We start from the raw sequence: 9046 nt of genomic DNA, 5'->3' as shown, positions 1-9046 counted from the left end.
TTCTAAAGCATAAGTAGGATATTTCTCTACAACTCTTTAGGAATTCTTTTATGTCTTTTAACAAAGTTTTATAATATTTCTATAAAGATTCTTCCTCATTTTTGTGAGGTTTATATATCAACACTTCATATTTATTGATGTTACAATAAAAAATCATTTTTAAAACTACATTTTATATATGTTTGTTGCAGAGACAGAAATGCAATGAAATTGTGTTATCAACTTTTCATTCTGCACTCTTATGTAATTTTACTGCTAACTTTAATATTTTACCTGTAGACTCTTTTGGATTTCCAAAAGAATGCATTTGGGTTTTCCCTTCCCATCTCCTATAAATTATGATATCTTGTCTTCTGTCCAAGTCCTTATGCCATTTATTTCTTTTCCTTGACTTACTGTACAGGTGAATATCTCCAGTACCAAGCAGAAGTGGTGGTAGAGAAGGCATAGTTTTCTTATTCCTAATTTTAGAGGGATCTGTTTTGACATTTCCTCATTGATAAGGATATTTGATTTGATTTTGTAGTTTCAGGTTAAAGAAGCCCCATATTGAAGAATTTTTTAATGAAGAGTTGCTGTTGGTTTTTTTTCACGTTAAAAATGAACTGTAGTCCACATGTGGGAAATGCCTATAACATAAATGTATGCAATTCTATATTGAACCCATCCGTGTGACCACCACCTAGATCCAGAGACAACATATCACCAGATCCTGAGATGCCCCTTTCCATCTTATTACTCAACCCACAATTGTACCCAATCTTCTGACACCATAGACTAGTTTTACCTGTTTTTTAGTCTCTTGTATAAGGAGAGTCCTAGTACTGCCTTTGTGACTGGCTTCTTTTGTTTTTTTTCAATAATTATATATTTATTATTGACTGCACTGGGTCTTCATTGCTGCACTTGGCTTTCTCTAGTTGCAGCCAGCGGGGGCGACTCTCTAGTTGCAGTGTGCAGGCTTCTCATTGCAGTGGCTTCTATTATGAGCACAGGCTCCTGAGGACATGGGCTTCAGTAGTTGCTGCACATGGGCTCAGGAGTTGAGGCTTGCGGGCTTAGTTGCTCCATGGCATATGGGATCCTCCTGGACCAGGGGTCAGACGAATGTCCACTGCATTGCAAGGTAAATTCTTAACCACTGGACCACCAGGGAAGCCTTGTGTCTGGCTGCTTCTGTGCAATGTTATGTTAGTATATTCACCTATACTATTTTGTACAATTGTAGATCATATATTCTCAGCACTGAAATGTATGCTGTTGTGTGAATATACTGGAATCTATTTATCCTATGTTTAATGGGCATTTGGGTAGTTTCCTGTAAGTCTCTTATGAATCGTTCTGCTATGAAACACTAATATATGTCTTTAGTGAAATATATGCTTTTGTGTTTGATATATACCTCAGAGTAGTATTGGTAAACCATTGAAAATGTGCATGCTTCACTTTAGTAGGAAAATGCCACATTATTTTCCAAAGTGGTTGCAACCATTTCCACTCCCACCAGCAGAGTTGGAGAGTTTCATTTGCTCCATATACATGCTGAATTTTATCAGTTTTCCTGCATCTTTTGAGATGACCATGTGCTCAGAAGATTTTTTTCCCCCATTAATCTGTTAATGTGGTGAATCACACTTCTCATTTTTCCTCATGAAAAAGGAACCTCTCTTTCCTGGGATAAATCCAACTTGGTCAAGATGTACAAATTGTATGTTGCTTCATTCCATGTGCTATTGTTTTTTAAGAGTTTTCACCTCAGTCTTCATTAGTGGGGTTGGCCTATATTTGAGGGGGGAGGTTGCTCTAATAACTTTTTTTTTTTCACAAAATGAAAGAAAATGGCCTTAAAGAACAAGGTGTATTTAGACAACTGTACAATAGGGTCAGAGTCAAACCAGAACTGGAGATCCAGCTCCCATTTACAGCAAATCTATACCACTGCTCTGGTCTGGAACTCTTGGAGTAATGATGCTAGTTCCCTGAAAGGCTATGAATGCTAAGATAAACTCTTGACACCCTCCATTTCTAACGATTTTTGACTCCCAGGTTCTCCCATACTGTTTGGAAAACTCAAATTTGATTTCCTCCTTGTTCACACAAGAGCTTAGCTCCGGCGTTCCCCAGTCAGAGGAATGAAACAAGGCTGTCACAGTAACCCTCCGGGGACGCTTCGGTGATGTGCGCCTCTCTGCTGAGACCCCCAGACTAGATGAGTCTCACATACTCAGAAGGAATGGGTGGAGAGCACGCTTGTAGGGGCAGAGGAAGAGAACCTCTGCCTTTGTGAACCTGAGGCCCGCTCTACCCTGTAGCTTTGGGTTGTCTCTCGCTCGCCTCCACTTTGCAGCGGGAGGCTCCTCTCCCGTCCCACCCTCTTGCTGGTGCTGGTGCAGGATGGAGAACTCCTGGACCACAAGGCTCCAGCTCACCCACCCCTCCCCGAGTCATTAACCGCAAGGCTCCCTCACAGGAAACTGGTGAAAATGAGTATTCATGCCTCTTGAACCAAGGCAGTGCAGACCTTCTTCAGTGTTTCATCTTTGAGAGAAGTTTGTCCACAAAAGCTTCCAGAACAGTAGCCCTGAGAGTTTGATGGGAAATGGGATGTCTACATGGTCTCAAAATATCTCTCATAAATGGCTTATTAATAACAAAGGGGAAAATAGCAGCCTTCCTACTGGCAGACAGTTGAATGAAATGGACAATATTAATATCTCCAGTGCTGGGACTAATGGACATCATGTGTTCCCTGAGAAGGACTCATCATTTCTGTAGTGTTTCTGCCGAAAATATTTAACCTGGACCTAATCACAGAGAATTATCAGACAAATCCAAACTGAGGGACATCCTGAAAAATAACTGGTCTGTATTCCTCTGAAAAATGTCAGTGTCTTAAAAACCAGAAGAAGAGGCACGGTTTCTGATCAAAGATGAGTAAAAGGACTTGACAGTACAATCCATGCACCACCCTGGATTGGATCCTGAACCAGGGGCTGATAAGTATTATAAAGGTCATCACCTGACATCATCGCCACCTGACATCATCTGACAATTGGTGAGATTGCAAAATAGACTTCTTAGAGAGTAATACTGTGTTACTGTTAAATTTCTTGATCTTGATAATGGTGCCAAGGTGACGTAAGAGAATGTCCTTGTTTTTTAGAAATTCACACTGAAGGGTTTATGCATAAAGGAATGTGATGCCAAAATTTTCAGCTGATTTAGAAAAAATATCTATATGTCACATATATATATGTATATATATATATATATAGAGAGAGAGAGAGCTAGCACAAGTGTTTCAAAATGTTAACAGTTGGTGAATCTTGGAGAAGAATATAGCAGTTTTTTCTATATTCTTGCAACCTTTCTTTTCTGGACATTATTTCAAAACAATAAGTTTAAAAAAATACTTTTGTACCTAGCAAATGGAAAACCACAAAGGTAAAATGATAAGGATCACTTTGGTGGTTAGAATATAGAGTGTCTTTATTAACACATTCTTGGTGCTAGATGTCTTCAGAGGAAATCGCTTATCTTTTTAACCCTTTAAGAAAGGGATCATCACTCCACATGTGCAGATGAGAAAGATGAAGGCTACAGAGGTGAAATAAAACATTCAAGGTCACCCAGCAAAGAAGCAGCAGGGTTGGGATTCACTCGGGTCTGGGTGAAAGCCTCTAGGTGCCACAAATTCCCTGGGATGTGACCCTGACAAAAACTGATCAGAAGAGAAGGTGGCATTTATGTCTTCTTGGTTCTAAGCTGTTGGGTCTTAATTCATCTGGCCTTTTTCTGAGAACTACCTCTTCTTTCCAGGCACTGCCTTGGATGTAGTGAGTAGAGACCCCTAAAAAAAGGCAAGATGTGTGTAGAGTCCAAAGAATACAAGGGTGGACATGGACAAGATCTACAGTGAGAAACGAGGGTTTCTGGCAGCACAGAGGCGAAGGAAGTTGATTCTGACTGCCCTGATGGTTTTGAGTAGCTCACTCTGTTTCTGAAGAAGAATGATGGAGGTAAGAGAAGAGGCACTGGTGTCCACCTGGATGGTGTAACCGGGACTGGGACCAGTCCTGCCTCATAGGACCATGTGGATCTTGGGAAAGTTGTCCAAAATACCCGTAGGGTTGATCTGAGAGTCGGATTTAGTATAAGTGGAATGCTGGTGTGGCAGGTTTGGGGACTCTTTTAGGAGCTGTGGCTTCTGGGGACCTGAGAGTAGCTAAGAAGAAGACAGAGATTGGTGGAGATCATATGGATGTTACCGTGTCTTTGCTCATCAAGAAACTAAAATAGAGGTGTCCCCAGCCTGGTTCCAAAATGGATATGCTAAACCAAACTTTAATGCCAGGGAAAAAAATAAGAGGAATAATGCATTATTTTGTAAATTCTTCTTCTATGCAGGGAACAGGGATGAATGGTATCAGGATAGAAAGAGAGAAGCATCTTAACAGTCTACCTTCACCCTTAACTCGGGAGTACTTCTCCTGGGGCAGGGGAAGAAGTCCTCCTAGCTTCCCCTTAAGAGTTCTCCATATGCCCGTGAGTGCCAAAGCAGCCTGTCTTTGGCAAACATCTCAGTCCCTAGGCTCCTCCTGCAGAAGCTGGAATCAATAGAATGGACAGTAAACATAGGGGCAGAGATGCAGAGGCACCCACCGTAAGATAACACAGCGTGAGGACAAGTTTCACCAGCAGTGGAAATGCCTACTGCGTGAAGGTGAGTACTCAGTTCTGGGGCAGACTCAACCTCAGGCCACTGACACTTAAAAAAGGAGCTCAGGGTACTCCCATAACCCCAACCAGGGCCAAACATATAAGCTATGGCTGGCCCCTGAGGGGTGCTCCAGAATGGAGATATCATTACTATGTGAAGTCAAATATGTCACCCCCAAATATGCCACTTTAGTATAAGGATTATTTTCAGCTACAGGCAACTGAGAATCAGTCAACAAAGGAAGAGTTCTTTGCCCTTCCCTTGGGTACCAGAAGCAGGGCATACATTTCCCTCTGAGAAAGGTGCCCGCCCTGTTCCAGAACAACTGACTTATTATCAAAGATGAGAAGCTGACACCAAGTTTAGTTTGCATAAACAGAACTTATTAAAGTAGCCCTTATTTTCCTTTAGTTCACTCATGTATTTCCTTGTCACTTCATCATAGTTTATCATCCCTGGAAGCCCAAACTTCCTTTCCTTCGTTGAAATGGTACATAAGCCTCCAAGCCTAACTGCTTTTTTGAGTTTCACCCCTTTTCTGTGAACACCTGTGCACCTAAACGTATTCCGAATAAAAATTATGTCTTTTCTCTTAATCTGCCTTTTGTTAGTTTAATTCACAGACCTTTAGTTACTGAGCTAAGAAACTAGAGGAAAATAGTTTTCTCCCCAACATACACTTAATAATGATAAACTCAGACATCCCTTGTACACCACTTTTTGTCATGTAGACGCTCTTTGTCACTGGGAGAGAATTCCAAGTGGATTAGTAATTTAATCTATAATTTAGTTAGTAAGTTATTTACAAAATGGAAACCTCTCTGCTTTGCATTTATCAGTGATAGCCATTTTCTGTTTACTAAAAACTTATTTTTGAAAAGATACCATATCATTATTAAAGAAAACTTTCAAAATAAAGAGGAACAGTCTAATATCTGACTTTGAATTTCTGCCTATTCCATTCCAGAATACGATCCCATGCATCCGTGTCTTGACAGTTGTACCATATATACCACCTTAATCTGCTTTTCTCATCATAAAGATTTTGCTGGGTTTCTACATAGTTTTCATATGAGTTCTTCCTTTCATTATTCATCATTCTTTAGAGAGCCACTTACCTCCTGGAACTTCTGTGATGAAAGTGCCATTGCTTGCTAAACTCCTTAAAGGGGAGTATAATATATAATTTCATCTTTTTATCTCTTCTAATGACTAGAGCACTGCTGGTAATATGCTTAGTCCTCAGTGTTTGCAGCCTTGAAAAAAAAATGAAAAAAAAATTCCTAGAAGACAAATTCTAGGAATAAAGAACCAAGTAAAAGACTAAGAGGTCTTATCAGTTCTTGCATACGATATAGCATAAGTTTCTGGAAAATACAGCTAAAAATACAAATATTATACTATAAGCCACACATTTTTCTCCATGTTCAACCCTTCAAAGCGATATTGTGGTCATACCTTTGATTGTATGCAGGCGATGTTCCTGACCACTCTTATACAGGAAATAAATATTTAGCAGTAACAAAAAAGTCTGTTTATTGTAGCTTTGTGGGGAGGTAATCTATGTGAATCTATATTTAGGTATGACTTAAATTAAATCCCTTACTATTATACAGTGGAAGTGGGAAATAGATTCAAGGGATTAGATCTGATAGAGTACCTGAAGAACTATGAATGGAGGTTCGTGACATTGTACAGGAGGCAGTGATCAGGGCCATCCCCAAGAAAAAGAAATGCAAAAAAGCAAAATGATTGAGGAGGCCTTACAATAGCTGTGAAAAGAAGAGAAGCGAAAAGCAAAGGAGGAAAGGAAGATATACCCATTTGAATGCAGAGTTCCAAAGAATAGCAAGGAGAGATAAGAAAGCCTTCCTCAGTGATCAATGCAAAGAAATAGAGGAAAACAACAGAATGGGAAATACTAGAGATCTCTTCAAGAAAATTAGAGACGCCAAGGGAACATTTCATGCAAAGATGGGCACAATAAAAGACAGAAATGGTATGGACCTAGCAGAAGCAGAAGATATTAAGAAGAGGTAGCAAGAATACACAGAAGAACTGTACAAAAAAGATCTTCATGACCCAGATAACCACAATGGTGTGATCACTCACCTAGAGCCAGACATCCTGGAATGTGAAATCAAGTGGGCCTTAGAAAGCATCACTACAAATAAAGCAGTGGAGATGATGGAATTCCAGTTGAGCTATTCCAAATCCTAAAAGATGATGCTGTGAAAGTGCTGCATTCAATATGCCAGCAAATTTGGAAAACTGAGCAGTGGCCACAGGACTGGAAAAGGTCAGTTTTCATTCCAATCGCAAAGAAAGGCAGTGCCAAAGAATGTTCAAACTACCACACAATTGTACTCATCTCACATGCTAGCAAAGTAATGCTCAAAATTCTCCAAGTCAGGCTTCAACAGTACGTGAACCATGAACTTCCAGATGTTCAAACTGGTTTTAGAAAAGGCAGAGAAACCAGAGATCAAATTGCCAACATCTGTTGGATCATCAAAAAAGCAAGAGAGTTCCAGAAAAACATCTATTTCTGCTTTATTCACCAAAGCCTTTGATTGTGTGGATCACAATAAACTGTGGAAAATTCTTAAAGAGATGGGAATACCAGACCACCTGACCTGCCTCTTGAGAAATCTGTATGCAGGTCAAGAAGCAACAGTTAGAACTGGACATGGAACAACAGACTGGTTCCAAACAGGGAAAGGAGTATGTCAAGGCTGTATATTGTCACCCTGCTTATTTAACTTATATGCAGAGTACATCATGAGAAACGCTGGGCTGGATGAAACACAAGCTGGAATCAAGATTGCCGGGAGAAATATCACTAACCTCAGATATGCAGATGACACCACCCTTACGGCAGACAGTGAAGAAGAACTAAAGAGCCTCTTGATGAAAGTGAAAGATGAGAGTGAAAAGTTGGCTTAAAGCTCAACATTCAGAAAACTAAGATCATGCCATCTGGTCCCATCACTTCATGGCAAATAGATGGGGAAACAGTGGAAACAGGGGCAGACTTTATTTTCTGGGGCTCCAAAATCACTGCAGATGGTGACTGCAGCCATGAAATTAAAAGATGCTTACTCTTTGGAAGGAAAGTTATGACCAACCTAGATAGCATATTAAAAAGCAGAGACATTACTTTGTGGACAAAGGTCCATCTAGTCAAAGCTATGGTTTTTCCAGTAGTTGTGTATGGATATGAGAGTTGGATTGTAAAGAAAGCTGAGTGCCGAAGAATTGATGCTTTTGAACTGTGGTGTTGGACAAGACTCTTGAGAATCCCTTGGACAGCAAGGAGATCAAATAAGTCAGTCCTAAAGGAGATCACTCCTGAGTGTTCATTGGAAGGACTGATGTTGAAGCTGAAATTCCATTACTTTGGCCACCTGATTCGAAGTGCTGACTCATTTGAAAAGACCCTGATGCTGGGAAAGATTGAAGGTGGAGAAGGGGACGACAGAGGATGAGATGGTTGGATGGCATCACCGACTCAATGGACATGAGTTTGAGTAAACTCTGGGAGTTGGTGATGGACAGGAAGGCCTGGTGTTCTGGAGTCCATCAGGTCGCAAAGGGTCAGACATGACTGAGCAACTGAGCTGAACTGAACTGTCCCTGGTAGAGGCAGTCCAGCACTTCTGTGTCCTAAAGAATTACCTAGATATGAACTCTGCTGCTGCTGCTAAGTCACTTTAGTCGTGTCCGACTCTGTGCGACCCCATAGACCGCAGCCCACCAGGCTCCTCTCTCCCTGGGATTCTCCAGGCAAGAACACTGGAGTAGGTTGCCATTTCCTTCTCCAATGCATGCATGCATGCTAAGTCAGTTCAGTCGTGTCTGACTCTGTGCGACCCCATGGACAACAGCCCACCAGGCTCCTCTGTCCACAGAATTCTCTAGGCAGAGTACTGGAGTGGGTTGCCATTTCCTTCTCCAGATAGGAACTCAGACACCAGCAAATATTTCTAGGAGATGAGATTGCAGACAAAGGAGAATGGATTTAGAAGTCAGGAAGCAAGATGCAGAGGAATACAAAGCCATTCTAAATTGCATTTTATACCTTTGTCAAGAGGTTTTCTTAAAAAAAAAAAAAAAGAAGAAGAAGTCTGTCCCTGAGGGTATTCCTTTCAGGATCTAGTGAATGTTTCTGTGCAACAGAAGATGGACCTGGAGAAAGCATTGATTCTTGAGCCCTGCATGACCTTGGCTGTGTAGTCTGGTTCTGGCTGCCTTCTTCTAGGATGCTGGGATCCCTGCCTTGTGTCCAAAGATGAGGAATGGAGGCTTCTCTTTAACTCCATCACA

Source organism: Cervus canadensis, chromosome 22 (assembly GCF_019320065.1).
Source record: "Cervus canadensis isolate Bull #8, Minnesota chromosome 22, ASM1932006v1, whole genome shotgun sequence".
Taxonomy (NCBI): Eukaryota; Metazoa; Chordata; class Mammalia; order Artiodactyla; family Cervidae; genus Cervus; species Cervus canadensis.
The sequence above is the reverse complement of the archived record's forward strand: the minus strand, read 5'-3'. Positions refer to the sequence as shown.